The sequence below is a fragment of the Lonchura striata genome, chromosome 1A (assembly GCF_050655825.1).
Source record: "Lonchura striata isolate lonStrDom1 chromosome 1A, ASM5065582v1, whole genome shotgun sequence".
Lineage (NCBI taxonomy): Eukaryota > Metazoa > Chordata > Aves > Passeriformes > Estrildidae > Lonchura > Lonchura striata.
In genome coordinates, this window is record NC_140741.1 from 36,813,363 (window position 1) to 36,832,860 (window position 19,498).

The following is a 19,498-nucleotide window of genomic DNA, read 5'->3' on the forward strand; positions in this document are numbered from 1 at the left end:
ATCTAAACTTGCAAGACTAACTAAGCATCTTATGTTGCCAGATAGGATATTCAGCTTATGTGAGTTTCAGGGGGAACTTGGGGTTGCATCAAAAAGGGCTCAAGAAGATCTCAGAATTGGGCAGAAATTGTCCCATATTAGTGTATGAAATTTTTAACATGAATACACCTGACTAAATGGAAATGTTATATTCACCTACAGGGTCAATGGAGGCTGTTGCCACATTTGCTTAATAGGTTATCTTCTAGGGTATATTTTAGGCAAATTCAAATTGAAATAGTCTAGAAATAGATATTTCAATTCCTGCATAAGTATATAAAATCTTGCATGAAAATAACTGCTGAATCTGCTTCTAAGGAAAAGGCAGTGGTATCTTCTGTGAAATCTAATATTACCCAATTTGATGTGTTTCAAATGTACGGCCTTTAGGGAACTAAGGTGAAAAAATGTCTTATTTCTGCATGATGATTGTATTTATGAATGAATGTAAATTGAGGTCTTCAATGAGTCACAAAGTCAGCAGCAAAGTCACAAATTCAGATGAAGACTCTTCATGGACGTGTGCATGTCCATTAAAATTCCAGATATAGAGCAAGGACAAAACAATTATTTACTCTAAAACTCTGATGGAATTTTAATGATATATTCAAAGTGACTTAATGGATATGCCCTGGAAGAGGGGTCTAAACTTCACTACACTAAAAATACCCTCATAATAAATAGTTTTATTGTGTGACCCTCTAGAAAGTGTGACAAGGGAGGAAATGGGTTCAGAGTCACCTACATTTGCTTCTGTCATGGTTTAAGACAATTTATAAGGCAGTCTGCTCTTCCCCCAGACAGCCAACAACAGGGAACAAGGACAAAACAAAAAGAAACCAAGAGTCAAAACCCATTCAAATGCCCCTTGATCCATTTGCTCCATGCCATCCAACAGGATGGGTCTCCTGGTGGAATCAGCTCCATCAACAATGGCAGATGGAACTGGGTCAGGGCTGGAGCTTGGGCAGCATCTGGAACCAGGAACTTGGGCAGTGGCTGGAATTGGGGCAAGGTAAAGCTGCAGCATCAATTTCCCTGCTTGTTTTTCAGCCAGCTGGACCCAGTTGGTGTTGGCACTGCAGTACTTAGTTGTTTTTGCATTGTAAAAGGAAAGAGGCAGACGTACTGGGCACTGAAACCTACAGCTTCAATTTGCAAAATTTTCCCTGAAACTGTTTAAGATCAAGAAATACATTTTCTTGGAGACCTGAGGCAAGCAAGGAGCCCAGAGAGAAACAGTGACTCAGTGAAGCAAGTCTTAGCAATCTGGCTAGAGTGGGAAGAAAAAGAGGCTCTGAATGAGTGTCCTCCAAATCTTGAAGTGACCCTGGCACCCCCCTCCTTCCTGGCCCAGGCCCAGACAACCTGGTTCTCCTTCTGGCCCCTGGGTGTTAGAGGGACAGAGACAATCTTGGGCATATGATGTAGCAGAGATATGGAATATGGTACACATGTTTTGGGTTACCAAGGATAGTTGCCTATTCAAGTCAATAGTGCCTGAAAGCTTGCAAATCAGCTCCCTTAGCTCTGTATATTGTTTATTTTTTAAGGGATTTTGATCCAGCGCATTTCCCAACTCAGAAACACCAAATTCATAAAAGAAATGTGGAAAGTAGTTAACAATTACTGTGTTGCACCCAGGAAATAGACAGATACAAAACAAACTGCTTGAAAATGGTTGTTGATAAGATTTTATCATAGGGTTATCACAGACTTGATTCTGTAAACACTAAAAAATAATTATTTAAATTAAAAGTATAATGTGCTTTATCTATTTATCAACAATTTCTGTGATCTTTGTGCTTCTAACAGTACTTTCAAATAAAAGGGACTATCCTGTCTAACCAATCAACATGCAGAGAACACTGGGCAGTAAGATGACTCACCTTAAATATGGCTTATATTGCCCAAATGCAAGAATCCTTTAGTCCTTTATTGATCAAATCTCCAAAGTCTGTTTTCCTAATTTACATATATTTGTATGGGCATGTCTTTAATTTTGCCCAGCATTTATTCATAATCAACATGAGGTCATTACCACCAAATTACAGGTGCAAAGCAATACAAGTGTTTGAAGATTTTCTAACCTAAGAAGAGGAGCAGAGAAATTAGATGAACTGGTAATGTGACATCCTTGAATGACTAGCAAAGATGTGCCGTCTCTCAGTAAAAACAAGTAATTAATGGCAAAAATGGAGTATTGTAAGTTTGGACCTAACTTGTAAAAGGTGTCAGAGACGAATCAGTAGAATATCAGAGAGTTTGGCTTTAAGCCAGAACTACTGATTTGAAACTATAAGAAATGTGGCAGGAAGATAGTTTTTTCAAAGGAAAATCCTACTTACCAAATTTGTATATTCTTTGAGCACATCAGCAACATGGAAGAGCAGTAAGACATAGTACATTTTGTTTCCAAAAGATCTGAGCTGTGTCTTCATTGGAGGTTGTTTGGAAAGTAATGAGCCCAAATTATTTTTTTTAATATGGATGAACCATGAAGGTAGAAAAAACAAAATCTCATGTTCACAAATGAAAATAGACTGAATTTTTTTACCTTTGGATCTATGTGTTTGTATGTTCAGTGTGCAGTTACCACTATAATCATAGACATGCAGTAAAATTAATCCCATTTCCTTTGCAGTCAGTCAATTTGCTTGAATCTTTTGCTGTTTACTGTCAAGAACCTACATACACCTGTCAAAAGGCAGAATTTTGCTTCTGTGGAAAGTGTTGACACACTTAATTTATTTCAGGCTGCAGAAATTTACGAACACTCACTGTCATCAGTTGAGATCAGTTTGGAGTTTTGGTGTCACATTTTCCATATCAAAAGAGACAGGATTGTTGTCTGTCAAAAAAGATATTTATTTATGGACAAGAACATATGACTTCAGCAAGAAATTCAATACATTAAAAAGAATAATCAGGTTAATCAGTAATTTTTTCATTCACCTGGTTTATTTGGTTTTGGGTGATACAAAGCCTGAGAGCATTCTTCCATCCTTCAGTTTGAAGAGAAGTCAAAGAATCTGGCCTGTATTTCTTTTCTCTTTATAAGTCCTATTGCAGGAAATCTGGATGCCTTTTTAGGTCTTCTTTTTACTGTCTATTTGCTCATTTCGTTAAATACAAGAAAAGCTCTCCTTAATGGTGCCGAGCAATAGGACAAGAGGTAATGAGCAGACACGGACACACAGAAGTTCCACCTGAACATGAGAAAGAACTTCTTTATTGTGCAGGTGACTGCACACAAGAATAATTTGCCCAGAGATGTTGTGGAGTCTCCTTCACTGAAAATATCCAAGAGCTGTCTGGACATAATCCTGTGCCATGAGCTCTGGGATGGCGCTGATTGAGCAGTGAGGTTGGACCAGATGACCCAGTGAGGTCCCTTCCAGCCTTACCCATTCTGTGATTCTGTGATGGCATAAGCTGTATCAGTGCAAGCAGAAAAACAAAGTGACAGGGAAAAAACCCTTCACATTCCATCCTTCGTTTAACATACTACCTGAGAAAAATAGAATGTGCTCCACAGTTCCATTTTACATTGTATTTTTCATGTACATGTTTTCAATACTTGATTTTTCATGGTTAAGGAATAAGCATTCATGTATGTCAGACTAAATATTGAAAATATTAGGAATTCAGATATCCTGAAAGAAAATATACTAATTTTAATTACTAAAACTATTTAAAGGTTTCTATTTAAAATGCTTTTACTTTATCAGTGAATAATTTAATATTACCTGTAAATGCCATAGAGGAAACAATACGAACCTGACACGCAATATTACTTCAATTGAAACACTTCAGTTGAAGCATTCAGTTGAATTCACTAAAATTGAATTTTATTTTTTTTTTATTTTCCTGTGTTTTTCATTTTGTTAACATTGAAGGACTATGTTATAATTGTAGTAATATTTTTGTTTCCATTTTTAATTTTTGATAAATTATATTTTCTGGTAGGATAATTTTCTATTAAATTCTTTTCATTATTTGTGATGTACCTATAAGTAAATGATGGAGTATACATACACATGAATAAAGATGTCTGAACAAAACAATGACTGCAGTGAAGAGAATAAGTTTATCCTGTCTTGTGGGAAATAGCTTATTACCTCATGCTGCCAGCAGGAAAAGAATTCTTATTTTCTGAGTCTTCATAGCAAATATTTAATTTGCTATATGTTTCCTAGTGCTAACAGTTTTCACTGTGTAATTTAATAATTGGATATAAACCAAAATAATAACAAAATGGCTTAAATTACATATATTATGTTTCTTGCTGTTATAATTTTTGCAGCATTTACTGCTACAGAATTGTCATGGAAGTTTCACAAATCTGCTTCACTATTTAGTTAACATCACTGCAGAAATTAGCCCTGAAGTGCTACAGATTTCTACAACCCTAATGATAGTCTGAATGCAAATGTAATTGATGTCTTTCTTCCCCCAGCTGTTACCTTTAGTCACCTGACATTATATCAGCAATGTGAATCAGAGCTGAAATAAAAATTCCATCACTTTCACAGAAGGATAGGAAAAGCATTATGAGAGTCTCAAGGCTACAATACCAGAAAATGGTGGTTTTTTGGTTTTTTTTTTTTTCCTTTTCTCATTCAATTATGGTTTTTTTCAGCCTTTTATGTCTAAAGAGAACTGGCAGGATGATTAATAAAATTTCTACAGGCAGCCTGGAATTTGCATTTTCTAAGAGAAGAAGTGACAACCTAAAGCAATTCCCTGGTCTGCTAAATCCAGTACCAGACCTCTGGCAGCGGAAAACACTAGCTGCTTCAAAATAAGGAATAAAATAGTTCAGTTGTGGAATGTTTTAGGGATTTGCAACTGAGACTGCACAGTGAGCAGCATACATTTTAGAAAAAATTGCTCCATTAGCCCACTACTTTCTGAGATCAAGATGAGGTGTATAGAAATATTTCCCTGCTTCCATTGCACCTATGTCCTATAGAAATCAACAAGAACAAAGGGCTGACAAGATTTATGTCATATATTATATTAATAAATTGTATATAATTTGGAGATTTGGCCATTTAAAAATCAAGTGTCTGAGTTTTATTTTCTCTGTAATTTTGTGTGTTATTCTTTTCTCTTTTTTTTTCTTCATTTCATTGTAATCAATGCACAAGAATCAAAGATGCTGACTACAATGTAGCAGTACCCTTTAGCATCTATCTCACCATATCTTCTTCTAGTGACAAGGTCTTCATGCAGTGACCTACTAAATATTTGAGGCACTCTAAAAATAGAAGTAACTTACACAAGCACGTGTAGCTTTTAGAGGGCAGCATGTATTCCTTCTAGTCAGTTCTTCCCAGGTGCTTGGTAAGAGATCTGCTTCTGTGACAGTATTTGGTTTGTACCATAACAGAGGTACTTCTGGTATTTCTGTCACATCTGTAGCACCTCTCTGGGTACTGCTGTTTTTGTGGAGGTGTTGTTTTCTGGTTAGGGTTATTCTTGCTTCTATTTTTTAGAGGTTACACTGACCTATATTCATGACCTGGACTGTTTGAACACATGAATGCTGTGTAAAAGCAGGAATGAATCACAGTGTAGATGACGAGTGGGTAAAGGACGGAGTTCTTGAAAGTAAAGTACTGGAAAAGTTTTGAAAAATGCTTGAAAGTAATGAAAATATGCTGGCAGGACTTATGAGACAAGAGATTCTAAGACTTTGTCAGTGTATGCTATAATATGGGTGAAAAGATGATTCTTTGCAGGTGCACTAAATTTCTGCAAGTGCTGGTGGAACTCTACCAAATGCTTAAATGCTTTTGCTGTGAAATTGTTTTGGAGAAATTTGACAGAACAGTGTTCATACGGATTATTTCAGTGTGTAGATGACATACAAAGCACAACTTGAGATTGCTGTAAAATTACTGCAGAAAACATTAATTATTAATTAACATATAATTATTGAACATAAGCCCATAACATCTAGCCAATAAGAAGATACCTTCTACTGAATATATTGTATTCCTCTGTGAGTACCCCAACATTGAGACAAGACAAGAATAGTTCCAAAAACTTTTGTTCTCTTAAATTTCTGCAAGCTTCACAGACTTTTGGGGATACTAAATCCTTAAAGAGTTGTTCAGAATCACAGAGAATTTCTATAGTCCCAAATCCCTGATCCTTGAATATCTTTCTACCTAGGTTAAGCCCCATGTTCTCTTTTTTTTTTTTTTTTTTCTAGAGATGTTATTCAGATATCTATCTTCTGCCTCATGAGTTTTCCTCAGACATTTACTTTTTAAATATCTGTTTCTATGACAAAGCTGTTTGAAGTTAATCAAAATATTTATAAATGTTATTATGAAATCCGACAGGCAAATCAACAGGCTGTACACACTCAGATCACATACCCAGGCATATATATTCAAAGTGTTAATGAATACTACTGAGAGCTAGTAGTTATATTCTACATATCAAATTCCAGCACTTGGGCAGGCAATGTTATCTTCTGGCTGCATGGAGTTCTGTCTATCACTTTCTGGAGTCATATTCAGCCATCTGCCTCCCAGTGCAGTTTTGGAATATGACTTGCTTGTCATATTCCTGGGAGGGTACTCTTAATAAATAAAAAAGCAACTAAGTAAATAAATTTATAAATCAATCCATTCAATCATTTTTAAAAATTTACTATTAATTAATATGCTCAGGTTTACATGCTGTCATGCTTTTCTTGGTGAGAGGTCACTGATCTCTGGAGGTTCTGCCTTCAAAATGTTTACCTCTCATTAAGGTGAAAGTTGTCTTTTGGTATGTGATATAATGGGTCTCTCTTAAGACAGACAAATTTCCTTGCTCCAGAGAAATAGATAAGCCTGCTTTACTAGTTAAATCATTTGCAGAGTAGCAGATTTCACTTAAAATGAAAATTTAAAAACTATTCAGATAAGATTTCATGGATAAACTTCCTTTGAATTAATGCTGCATGATGGAGCCTTTCAATTATAGGTGTTCATGAAGTAGTTTTTTCATCTTATTTAACCAAATTTTGAGGCCATCACCTCCTGTTTTGTGATAGAGACAGCTTTCCCACATAGAAATATCTGAAGTCTTGAGATAGTACCTCCTTCCTCTTTCCCCCATAATATTTAATTAGCATCTCTCTAGACAGACACAGGCATATATTGCTGTTCTGTTAAATTTTATTCCCTCCTTAGATCTCCCTCAAAGCTGAGCACTTAATTTCCTTTCAATTCCTTTCCTCAATTTCCAGGGATGGAAAGAAAAATAGCATAATTTTTATTCTTATGCTTAGAGATGCATATGGAGATTGTTTGGACTCTTTGCAGGCAGGTATTTGTCTTATTCTATGAAATTTGTAAGGCCCACAGTGATATTGTCTGTTTTATGCCTGAATGTTTTCTGCAATAGGATAATTTCAGACATTTTACTATTCTCAGGAGTATCTGCTCTCTCAAGACCTCCACCCTGACTCTCTGACTCATTTCTCTTCTGGTTTGGTATGAAATTCTAAGTAGTGAAGTCTTAAGTGGAACCTACTTTATCTTTTTCTGATCCATTAAACAGTGTGAATGGAATTTTTCTCTTCTAATGTAGCTTTAGAATTTAGAAGTCTTGATTTAAGGTAGGTATGTAGGCTCATATCCCTTGTGGCCAGTGTCGTTTAGTCAGCAGTTCAGTCAAATTAATTAATCTCTCCATGTGTATACTTTTCTCCATTGATAGCAGTAATTAGCTTAGAGGTACATGTTTAACTCATACACCTGCAGCTGGATCAGATCAATCCCTGTGTACACACTCTGTGGTTACACATGATGGTACTGCTGCCTCTGTAAAGATGCTCACACTGCTTTTAACAATGCAGCAAAGCAGCTGTGACAAGGCATTCAACACCAGCTGTAAAATCTTTCTGGATTAGGTCAGCTGCTGAACTGTTGTGGCACACTACATGCCTAGAAATGTCTGTTTTAAATGTAGTCCTGTTCAAACTACAGCCATTGCAGAAATTCTTTAGATTTTCATGCTCCTATAGATTTACAGATCTTCACATGTCTTTTAAATTCATTCCACTCAGTCTGAGAGAAGGAAGAATACTATAATTTTCATGCTGATAAGAAATAACTCTCTTAAGGAGTTCAGGGATCACCTTAGAACAGGAGTTCTCTAATTACTGTGGCATCACTGCAGAGGAAGTAATTCAGTGACTCAGTCATCTTGGTCCAGGATCTTCTTGTAGAGAGTCTAAGGTGATTACTATAAATCTACAGAGATCTTCCTGATCTACAGAGATCAGTCTGAAATGGGTGGCTACCACTACTGAGAAAAATACATCCCATCCTTTACACCGTACTGGAGATTTTGGAGAGCCGTAAACAATTGGAACCCTATGGAATTTTCCTGTATATCTTTTCCCAATTAAGGACTCAGTGAAGTACTACAACTTTAATTTTGCACGTGAAATAATCCTGAAATGTAATTCAGACACCAGTAGTACAAATATACAGACATATATGTATACACCTACTGTACTCAGTCTTGCCTATATTTTCTGTGTAATAATAATAATAATAATAATAATAATAATAATAATAATATATTGTACTTACTCAGTTTCACTTATCTGATAACCTCAAGGAACTTTAAAAAATCAGTTTAGCACTCTAGAGTTCTCTCTATTTCATGATAATGTTTTAAAAACATAATTATGCTGAAGGAAATATAATAAATGAATTAATTTATTAGAAAAGGATACATAGTTTGTAATAAAAGCAGTTAATAAGTATGAGTTTAGCTATGGTAATTGAACCTGGAGATTAATTAATTATAAACACTTCAATGCCTACACAACCACAACCCTGCTAATAAACCCTGGTTTTCACATGCCAATGAAGAGCTCAGTTGAATCTTCTACAGTAATTCTTTCCTAACTAATCCAGATTTAATTTGTGACATACAGAGGTCAAGAAATGATGTAGTGGACTAAGTCAGTATACCATTCTAGACTAATTGTCCATTCCAACACTATTAAGGGAATTGTATATGTTGTTTTTAATATAAAACATGAATACAGAAAAATGTTGCTTCATATTTCAAATAATAAATTATTACTCATATTTGAATGTATTAATTAGATATAATGTGCTATAAATTTTGAAGCATCTTAAATAGCCCTGTCTGTTTTACAGATTTTACAATTACTGAAACACTTGTTGTTCGCAATAGATCTCACTTAATACTATAATAATAACCTCCTTATAAGCATTAAGAAACTAAATTCAGTTCAAATCTCAGCAAAAAGTTTTGAATCTTTGGCATGTCTTCTAGCCTGGTAATTATTGTATTTTTTCTGTGCCCTAAGAACTACAAAATAAACTACACATACTGAAAGAAATGTGTAGGTATATAACTTTCCACTCACAATGTGAATATATATGTTTGGAAATTATGAAACCTCATTTGCCATGTTCAGCCAGAGAGGGTGTGTTGCAGAAATATCTGCAGCTAATAAAAATAGTGTGTAAAGGATAAAAAGAATTCAAATTCTTCATTCTATGCTGAAATATGTAAGAAACTAAAGAACATTATATGACAGCCAAATTTTGACCAAATTCAGTATCCAGCCTTTCTATTTCAGTAATCTGTATTTGCCCAAGGGAAAAAGGTGGGGGAGAATGTAAACTTGCCTTTTGCAGCACTGAGAGCAGCTCCTGCCTATATTCTACTAAGTAGGGCTTTGCTGAGAGTGGTTGTTCACAAACCATTCTGGGCTTCTGGTCTAGATGAAGTATCCAATACAGAAATCTTGCAGTTGCCTTCCTTTTCCAGGCCAGCTTCCAAGAGTGCAGTACTGAAGACTGCAGAGGGCAATGCAATAGAATTGCCTATAGTGACTTTAAATTCTCCCTGTCTAGGGGAATGGTCACTTTGACTATTTTGCTGCCATCATAAAAAGGCATAGTGAGGCTGGAGTGGAATGACTTGCTCTTTGTGCTGCCTTGTTTCCTGCAAATTCTAGCATATCATTTACTGCTTTCATTAACCTTCTCTGAAATTCTAGTATTAAATCTTTTTAAGTGGTCCTATGAATGTGGGACTCAGTGCCTACCCAGCTTGTAATATTGCTTTGTATAACAGGATTATGGTATTTGTATGCCATTTTTCAATGCCTATGATTTGCCCAAACAACCTGTTTGCAACAATACACCAAGAATTGGTCTTCATTGAACAATCACTCACATTCTTCTTAAGAGGGGTCAGAGCTCCATGTTAAGTTCTTTGCATTGCTGATTGAGTAGAAAGAGAATCCTTAGCTCCTGACAAGGAAATGAAGGGCTTTATCCTCTCAGGAACACTCAAATACGCATTGAACCAGGACCAAAGCCTTTTAAAATTCAGACAATTTTTTGCAAGTGTGTATTAGCTAACATTTACCCAAATTGAATTCTGTCTGCCCTTATGCACCACTTACATTAAGCATTTCTAAAAAAAATAATTTAAAGTCCTTTCTTTTGCATATCCTTTCAGACAGATTAAAAAATGACATGAGAAAGTGAAGATGATGAGAAAGGTTTAAAATTAAACAAAGGAAAATATGACCAAGTACAGTGGTTTGACAGATGTAGAGGCCCTCATCAGAAAAAAGGATTGAGCTTGGCTAACTGCAGCTAACTAGCAGACCCTGGATTTTGCTCATACAAACAAAAGTGTGGCTACCCCCCTTCAGATCAGCCCTGTTTATGGCACTAGCACTGCCTGCTATCCTGAACCATGTGCAGAAAACAATCCAATGATAGAAAATGGCTCACGCTTTAAATCAAAAGGATTTCTGTTTCTTCCAAAGTGGTTTGTTTGGGTTTTTTCCTGTTTCTTTTTGATACATATATTTCAGTTTAATATCTCTCTTCTTAAAAAAAAAAAAAAAAGTCTGTTTTTCAAATCCTCCTGAGGTCATGGCATCTAAATTCACAAAAGATATAAAATGCCATAAATTAATGATGTCTAATATCTGCTAACATGCTCAAAAGCCACTATTTGATGTAGCTCATGGATCCCACTTCCATGACTGGTGAGAGATTGTTCAAGTTGGGTGCTCCTGTTGACCAACAAATTTAGAGATCTGGGGATCCCCTGTGCCAGAGCCCCCTTGAGGTTCTTGCATACTGGCATATACACTGGGATGTCTCACAGGCAACCTGTATATTTTCTGTGCCCCTGTGAGGCAGCATAACCAATTTTATGCAAACCTATTTTCCAGAGATCATGCTTTCAGAGGATCATAAACTAAATCAGTGGGGATTTATTACAGTATCTTGGTGTTTCTTTAGAAAATCCTGTAGGAATCAATGTCGGTGCAAGCACCTGACTATTAACTGTTGCCCTTACACTGCTGATATTGAGGATAATGACTATAGCTGGTTAATTATATGTTGTAGAAAATAGTTTTCTAATCTCCTAATCATCTTTCTCGTCTTTCTAATAATTCAGTTTTACTCAGTATCCTTTTGTGTTTGTGTAAAACAAAGAGGTCAAGAGACATCATGAAGTGTATTTTCTGTTCCATTAACTGTTTCCTGTCACATAACATGACAATATATGTGACAATGTCTTCAAAGGTATTCCTAAATATTTCTGTATGTTCAGCTTCAATGAAATTGCCCACCTGGCATCTCACCATCAATTCAAATTGTATTGCCAAGAGCTGTTGAGCTGATGCATAGGTGAGTTCCTCAGATTGCCAGCAATCTGTTCCTGTCCCCTTCCTTTGGTTACCAGCAAATTTTTGCAAATAAAAACTGTTAATTTGTTTTTAAAAATATGACTCCTAGATACAAACTCATGTTATTTTGTTTGGCTATACCTTTTATTTGTCTGCCAAAACACTTCTCTTTCTTTAAATTTCCTCTATCTTTATATCAGATCTGTGGTGCAAAGACTTGAAAAAAGGAAAAAGGTAGAGAATACTGATTTTCAACATCTTCAGCTAGAGTCATGTTTCACAATGTTCTCATTTAAATTATGAATGAAAATTAATAAATTATGAGAAAATGTGATATGACATGCAAACCTATGCAGAATAGTGCCCTGAGACTTTCAAACTGCTTTTGAATCCCATCAATTAAAACTAGGTAATAGTGAGTAGAGAGAGGCTGGATTTTCATAATTTCTTAGATCTCCAAAGGCAATGCAGATGATCTCTTCCAGAAGTATTTTTTGCTCATGTCTCTGCTTATATACTGCTCTCCCTCACCAGTAGCCCACATATACAGAAGAAGTGAGAATGCACAGACTTTGCAATGGGTAAAGTGTTCCTATTCTTCACCAGTCCTACTGCTGCTTCATGAGTGAAGCTCGCAGAAACTACCCAGGAACAAATTCATCTTCCACAGAGTGAGAGATAAACCAGGGTCTATGATATCCATCCTTACTACACATGGGTAAGAACATAATCGGGGCAATAAAATGGCCTACAGCTTTCACTGCTGTAAATTTTCTACCTCTATTGAAATCAACGGAGCTGGGAAATTTTATATTAGGTCAGGGATTGGTACTGGCAGTTTCTGGTCATGATTCTTCTTTCCTTGGAACTAGTGTTTCTAGTTACAGCTATGCAAAGTAAATGCAAGCCTTTCCATTCTGCACTGGTTGTGCTTTATGCCTACTATTTTCAATTACTGCTTATCCTTTCATTCTGCAGCTACCAGACTGTGAAAAAATTTTAGTTGTGTGTATATATCATATGGTTGTCTCTGCCTTTTAGGGCAGGGTAGTTGCAAGCCTTTAATATTAAAAGTCTAAGTGAATGTAAACAACTTTGTGGTTTATATGAAGAAACTTAAATATTCCAAGAATAAATAAGCTGTATTCACAGAATCACAGAATCACAGAAAGGGAAAGGTTGGAAGGGACCACAGTAGGTCATCTGGTCCAACCTCCTGACTCAAGAAGAGTCATCCTGGATTGACAGGATTGCACAGGATTGTGTCCCAACACTTCTTGAATATTTTTATATAAGATTCCACGTATAAGCAGAGTGAATAGATTAGACAAAAATCTAAAATAATGCAAGTTGTGTAATAAAAGAGATGAATAGTTGTTCTGAATCCAAATTTTAAATAGTTATATTGGTAAATTCGTGAAAAATATCCCTGCTAATAGCAGCTGGGTTGGAAAAAGATAATCTTTAAGGTACCTTCCAACACAAGCCATTCTATGATTCTATAATTCTATGATGAATTTTGCATTATAGACGACTCATTTAAATATCTTAAGATAGTCATTGGGCACCACTGAGTTTCCAAAATGGTTATATCTGAACTTATGCCCATTTTTCCTTCAGCTGAACTGTCTTCGACTTTATTTAATAAACCAGTAGGATTGCCTCTTGTATCCCTGTGTCACTAGATGCAGACACTTTGCAACTGAAGCAGCAAAAAATGGCTCTTCATAGAAGCCAAAATTGCTTCCTAAATTGAAAATATAATGGGAAGTTAGATGAGCATAGGGATATTCTTTGTATCAGACAAGCATCTTTTGAGAAAACATTTCTAAGACTGACATGGTTATATGACATGAAGATCTGGGCTGTATCATCATGAGTAGAACAACTCTGCCCCTCTGCAGTAATAGTCATTTTGAATTGTCTCACAGAGAAGCATGGTAAAAGGAAGCAGAAAGAATAATTCTATATAAATAGATACAACATCCCTTTCCTAAATATCTCCACCTCAAAAATCAGGGTGTTTTTCAAACAATGGTAGTTTAAGCTACCTCTTCTGGTCATCCTGCCAAAGCACACAGGTTGTACAGGTCTGCATCTTTTGAAGATGGTGATACATGGGTGTGACTATTAAAAAGTTCTGGACTATTACCACTTTAATGTCAAAATACCAAGAAAGTACAGTATCATCAAAAACCCAAACAATCTAAGTAGAAATTAAATGCAAATGAATTTCAAAAATAACACCCACTCTTAAGCAAAGAACAAAACAAAAAACCCTGCAGTATATAAAGATTATAAAGAAGAATTTTAGAATTTTTTTTTGTTGGATTTTATGTTTGGTTTTATTGTTATTTTCCTTTGATATTTCTTCCTTGCTAATTTAAATGAAAAGATCATATATATATATAGCTAACACTTCGGAGAAATGAGAATTGTAAGATTAACCCCAGGCTTGTATAAAAGGAAGTACTATTAATCTTTGCTTATTTTTCAACTGCAAAATACAGATAAGGGGAATTTTATTAAAGTTCTCTGTAGGAATCAGGAACTGTATCCTGATATTAGTTATTTTGTTCTTTTTTTCCAGCTAATATGATTACCAGTAGGACAAAGAGGTTAAAGGGAATATAAAGACAAATGATATTAAAACAGATGTCAAGAAATTTTTTTTTCCTAAGGAGAATCAGTAAAGTGTAGAGAAAGCCTCGCAGGCAAGATTGTTGAGGCAAAAACTCTATGATAATTAAAGAAATTATTATATACCATCATGGAAATGGTGGTAATTAGAATATTATTTAGAATATTATTATATAATATTATTATATTATATAATAATATTGTAGAATATTCTATAATATGCTATAGTATTCTATAATTAGATAAAGAATATTATTATAGAATCAATAAGGTTGGAAAAAGACCTCCAGGACCGTTGAGTCCAACTTTTGACCAATCAGCAGCAGGTCAACTAAACCACAGCATAAAATGCCATGTCTAGTTCTTTCATAAACACTTCCAGGGATTTTGGGCAGCCTGTTCAGATACTTGACCACCCTTTCAGTAGAAGAAATTCTCTCTAGGCCTGCTGACCACACTATTTCTGGCACATATCAGGATGGCTTTGGCCTTCTTGGGCACCTGGGTCCTTTGATGGCTCATGTTCAGACAGTCATCAAACAGCATCCCCAGGTTCTTTTCCACCAGGTAGATTTCCAGACACTGTGCCCCAAGCCTGTATCTTTGCATGGGGCTTTTGTGTCCTAAGGGCAGGAACTGACACTTCACTTAGTTGAAATTCATACCATTTGCCTCAGCCCATCCATCCAGCCTGTCCAGATCTCTCTGCAGAGTCTTCCTACCCTCCAACAAATCAAAACTCCCACTCAGTTTAGTGTTGTCTGCAAACTGAAGATGCACTCAATCTCCTTGTCCAGATGATCTGCAAAGATATTAAACAGGACTGGACCAAATACTGAGACTTGGGGCTTTAAAAGTGTAACAACCTAAAGACCACAGTTGCCTGTGTCAAACACTGTCAAGGCCAGACAAGGACTTTGCCATGAAATAAGCACAAGATGGAGTGACAGGATGGCAATAACTCCAGGCCTGGCAGAGGTGAGATCTGGGTAGCACATCCAGACAAAACTTCCCTTTATGGCAAACCATGTAAAGAAGCAGCTGCTTCTGCACATATAACAGTCAAATAAAGATCACCCCAGGTTATGGGACAGATGGCGTCTGTGACCACCAAAGCGTAAACACACCCCTCCCCCAGGGATGCCTCTGTGGATACCCAGAAGTTGGACTGTAAGTCACCATGATGGGAACTAGACATAAGATAAAGGCAGTATTATTGTCCAGATGTTATCTCAGATGGAGGATGAGGTTATCAAAACTGGGGAGAAGAATGTACCACTGATAATAGACAAAAAGAATGCAGAATTTATGTGCCACAAGGAAAGCCAACACAGCAACTGTGCCGAAATCAGCTTACATTGGGTAAAAGAGAATTCTGTCAGGGGGAGATTGTGATCACCAACTCACAGCTGACCAACTCAGAAAAAGAGAAAGATTGAGCATGCCCACTAACTAGCATTAGAAGCAAGCAGATCATTTAACCAATAGAATAAGAACTGTGTAGCCAATGAGCATTAATTCCTTTGTTTGCTACAATGTACCAATACTGGAAAGTTTTGAATTACCTTGAGGCCTCTCCACCACTGAGAAGCCCCAGGTGAAGAAGGACCAACAGAACAACACAGGATACACAGAATGATATCTTCTGGTTAATCTGTCTCTTTCTTTCCCTCTCCTCAATTTTCTCTTCCTAGCTCTCTTTCTCATGTTTACTGTTATATAACATCTGTATTATTGACATCAGCATACAACCATATGGTCGTTTGCATCCTAATTTGGGCAAAGGCATCTTTTGATAATAGTATAATAACAATAAGTCAATCTGCTTCACTAATTTTCTTGAGGATTTTTTTTTTTCACTTTAAATCATATTTGTTTAAACTTGAGGATATGTGAGGTTTTTAGACCATAAATGGAAAAAGAGAGAATGAGAGATATAAAATGCAGGGTATATATTATATAAAAGAGTAATTAATAGATGAGCCTCTCTTTAAGACACCACAGGTCACACTTTGTGTATACACTGTTGAAATAAGAGCTGATGTTTTTTCCAGAGTTATGATAACACTATGTAAACTTTTGACATCATCATCTCAGTTAAACTGGAAATATTAGGATAAATAGTTCTCAGTCTGTTTTCTCTTTGTTTTTCTCCCTTTCTCCAGACTCAAAATCTACTGCCACTTGTTTAATAACCACTTCAGACAAATGGCTGATTCTTACAACTTATCAAGCCGGTACATAGCTCCAATCTCTGCAGTAAAAATCATAAGGGGTATGGCTGTATTTTCTATAAAAATATGTAAAGTGTATATATGCAAGTACCAGCACTGAGGAGTAAAAATAGCTTCCAAATACTTTTCTTCATGTGGCAACACTCATCTAATAACAGGTCAAAAATCAAGGCTAAGTGTTTAGTTAATGGGTGTTGCAAGTGCAGGAACACATCTGAGGAAACCATTGCTTTAATCAAACAAGTACATGTTGAATCAATAAATATTTGCAATCTATCTTTGCAAATATTTGGGTGAGTACTATAGCTAAGGATGACACACTTTATTCAGGCCATTCAGATACCCAGGAGCCAAAAAAAAAAAAAAAAAAAAAAAAAAAAAAAAAAAAAGAGAGGAAAGAAAGATCTGACTGATTCTGAAGCATTAAAAAAGCATATTTCAAATAATTTTTGTACTGCATAAAAGCACAGTAAGCAATTCTATCCACTCTGTAACTCTACTCACTCTATAATATAAAATTATATAAATACACTGGAAGCACTGAAATTAACTTTAAACTTGAAACTTGGAAATAAATACACCAACTAATACCATCAAGAGAATCTCATCCATAAAGCAGATATTTCCAAGTGATCATTACTTCACTGTGGCTTTGTTGTTTCTATTGATGTTCTGAAGTAATGGCCTTAATCCTCAGAATGACAAACCTTTTGAAAATATTAGGGGAAGAGGTAGCAAGAGGGAAGCATAAAACCATCAGAGAAAAGAGCAATGAAAACTCTTTTTCAATATTTTTTGTACTGTTAAATACATTTTGAAAGCTTGTGTTGTGCTCTGAAAGACAGAAGATACTACAAAGCAGAAAGCCATGACTGGCTATGATCAGAAGTCACAATTTTTCTGGCTAGAGTGTGCTCAACTCAGTACAGTCCTCGATCAAAGGGTGATGTCCCTGTTGGGAGCAAAACAGCAGAAGTGCTTTTGCATTTCTCTATGAATATGGACCATCCTGTAGGTTACATTGACAAGTTGACAAGCACATCTATTTCTTTGAAGCTACCTCTCATCTTTTTGTGCAGTTGAATTTAAATTACAGGTAATTAATTTATGTTTGACTAGACTCCTTAGTTCATTAACCAGAATAAGAAAAGATCTGTTGCACTTATAACTAAATGGATTCCTTCCACTGGGAGTATGAATGGACTCCTTAGAAATGACTTCCTAATGATTCTGCTCCTGGAACAGTGCTATTAAACAGAAACTAAAGCTTGAGAAGAAGATAAAGCCTTTATTTCAGAGAAACATACTGCTGATTCAGAAGGGTTGATCTGATGATCCAATAGATCTTTGTCAACTTTAATGAAATGCTGTACCAGTTCAGGAACATCACCAACACCTGCATTTCAAAGGCAGGTTATTTGTTCTCTGCTAAGCTTCCTGTGCAATGCTTCAGAATAACAGAGAGAAGAGCAAAAGATCCATGGCTTGGGAACAGTGTGCTTTAATCAAGGCTGAATTCAGACCTGACCAGAATAGTAATGGCACTGAGCAACAGCTCAGGATCTTTCTTTAACCTCACAAAGACAGATGGGGATGGGGAGATATGCTGTACTCAAAAGTAAAACTTTTATTTCATTCACATAACAGCTATTTTGTGGACAGAGTTCACTTCTATTTGTACAATAATAAGGGCAGTATGCCAGGGTAAGCCTTTAAGTCATTGTTGTGGAATTATACTCAGTCACACATCATCAGCTCTGTAGTAGGTAGAGCTGGATGGTCTGGAACAAAACAGCAGTGCTGCAACTGAACATCCTTTGCTGTTGAACCAGCTGTGCAAAGCTGAGCAATAGGTGATTCCTGAAAAATAGCTAGCAATTTCTTTTTCCTGCTGGCAATTTATCTGAAATGGAGGTTTTAATTCATCCTCCCTTCAAGGGTTTTCATGTACATTTTTTGAAAACTGTTCAGCATTGGAGAGCCGTGCCACATCAGGGGTAATTAGCTTGATTTCCTGCTTGGGTCCATCTGGGTTCATCCATGTGCCCTTTCTGGATAACTTTGAAAGATTGTTTTCTTAATGCAAATCTGGCAGGAAAGCAGAGGCTTCAAGGATATCAACTACCTACACATTTTGTGAAAAATAGACAGCTAGCTACATTGCTGTTTTACTCAGATTTTTCTAGGTAAAATCATTGGTACAGAAAAGAGCTTATTGCTCTATTTTCCTGAGATTTGCACCAAATGCTTCAAGTGAATACCCCACTTGAAAAAAGTCTGAAAAATCCAATGATCAAAGAGATTCAACCTTCATTAATTCTGATCAGAAGCATTACCTTCTGGACTCATACTACCTGAAAGATCAGTCTGACATATATTCTGTAGCTTCTACTTCTCAAAACACTAAAAGAAAGCTTGAAAACTGCCTCAAGTGTGTTATATGAACCAAAAACACAACAAATAATCTACACACATATTTTCACATAGTAATTTAAAAAAGCAAACCAAAACAAAAAAAACCCACAAATATTCTAGTTTAGGAAACACAGTCCCCAGTTTTCTCTTCCTGCCCTGACCACAAGCTGCTTGCTCATTTCACCCTTCCTGCTTCTGTAGTGGGATGGAGAGGTGAATGAAAGGCACAGAAAAAGGTAAAAATAATGGCTTGAGATAAGACCAACTTACTGAAAGCAGCAGTAAACAACAAAAACATAAAGTAATAATAGTAGTGTGTACAAGAGAGGTGAAATTCATACATGATCACACCTGACCACACACTCTGGCAAAACACAGAAAGACCCTATACCTTACTGTGCATGGTGTGGTGTGGGGTAAAATAACCTCAGGATCCTTGCCCTGCCCCTCCTGG

The 19,498-nt window shown here is 36.1% G+C and overlaps 1 pseudogene; it reads left to right on the forward strand.

Annotated features, from left to right (window-relative positions):
* The first annotated feature begins 938 nt into the window (after positions 1-938).
* The window catches only part of LOC146763443 (uncharacterized), a 41,197-nt pseudogene continuing 22,637 nt past the window's right edge, over positions 939-19,498 (forward strand).